At 27.3% G+C, this 1,475-nt stretch overlaps 1 protein-coding gene across 1 annotated transcript in view; it reads right to left on the reverse strand.

The window, feature by feature from the left end:
* Positions 1-596: 596 nt before the first annotated feature.
* LOC107454434 (cuticle protein 10.9-like) overlaps positions 597-1,475 on the reverse strand; it is a 6,922-nt gene continuing 6,043 nt past the window's right edge. The window contains exon 4 of the mRNA XM_016071635.3: positions 597-802. The gene's annotated coding sequence lies outside the window, so the exon portion shown is untranslated. The remainder of the gene's footprint in view (positions 803-1,475) is intronic.

Consider the following 1,475-nt stretch of genomic DNA (forward strand, 5'->3'; position numbering starts at 1 on the left):
TCCAAAATCGTAATTGCTCTTATATAATGTCATACTTTTAAATTTTGTTTTTCTTTTCTTCACTATATGCAATCATTTCATTTAATCTTACAATTTCAAATTTTTAGCTTATTTTTTTATTCTTAATACTGATGAATATTTTCATTGATTACATGTTTTAAGTCCTCATATTTGACAGTATTTTTATCTATTCTATTCCCTTAATGTATTCTGTTTTTTTTCGAACTATTAAGATTAAACTATGAATTTCAAAAATTAATCTCGAGTTTTTGTATCAATTTTTGCTTTTTTTATTACTGGTAAAACGTTTTTAGTGATCTTCATCCATTCTTTCTTAGAAATCTACATAAGTAATCAGTTGTTTGCTTATTTCTTTCCTATCTTTACACCTAGCCCGATGTTTCGAATCAAATGCATGTTCCGAAACATGACAATTGTAACGGTTTACTAATTTATTAATTTTATTCTAAAACTAAAATTTCCCTAACCATGAATGTTCGTGAACATCTAATTTAAAAATTTTCTGAAGATTCAGAAAATGAAAGGAAAAAAATAAATCCATGCAAATAAAGAATATAAGACATAGGTCTTTATTTATAAAAAGCAATGAGCAATTTAACAAAACACAACAAACACAAAACAAAGAAAAAATAAATTGCCGATAAGAGGACATTCACACAAATTGTTTGAATTTAAAATAACCACTTCCAGATCAAAAACTGTCCCAAGATATGACTCAATTTCAGTTTGCTCAGCGAAATATCTTATAGCGCTTTGCCATCCATTTCAAATATTCCATCAACTATAATAAAAGAAAATACAAAATATTAGATGCTTTGCAACTCCTAACTTATATTAATAAAAATTTATGAGGGTACTTTTTTAATTTTCTAAATAGTATTTTAGTAAATAATGCATGTTTCATTATAATTAGTTTGATGCATCAAGTTATGATGTTATCTTTAATGTTAGAAAGAACAAAAAACTTGCAATTGTAAAATTCAAACTTTATCAACTTACTTACTGTATAATGTTTTCCTATTAAAAGCAATACCAAAAGCAACTGTATTTTTTTCGAGTAATCTTAGACAATGTACAGTGAGCAAAATTTAAAAAAAAAACAACCCTGAATAACTTTTGATTCTAGGATTCTATCTTGAGGTTCGAGGGTGTGACCTCAAATATGCTATTTAATTGGCATAAAGGATATTATAGGTTACGAAATCATACAAAATTACGTATTTTATCCGAATAAACATACACTCTATAACAAAAAAATTGATGCACCAATAAGGAATTGTCCAATTGAAACGAAAATTGGTTGATAGGAAGACAATGTACAGAATAGTAAATGATTAAAATTTCAGAACAATTGAATAATTTATTGCAGAGTTATAGTAACAAGTTCAATAAGGTGTTGACCCGCCTCTAGCCTGGATACAAGCTGCCACACGGCGTGGCATAGACCGATAAAG

Source organism: Parasteatoda tepidariorum, chromosome 2 (genome assembly GCF_043381705.1).
Source record: "Parasteatoda tepidariorum isolate YZ-2023 chromosome 2, CAS_Ptep_4.0, whole genome shotgun sequence".
Lineage (NCBI taxonomy): Eukaryota > Metazoa > Arthropoda > Arachnida > Araneae > Theridiidae > Parasteatoda > Parasteatoda tepidariorum.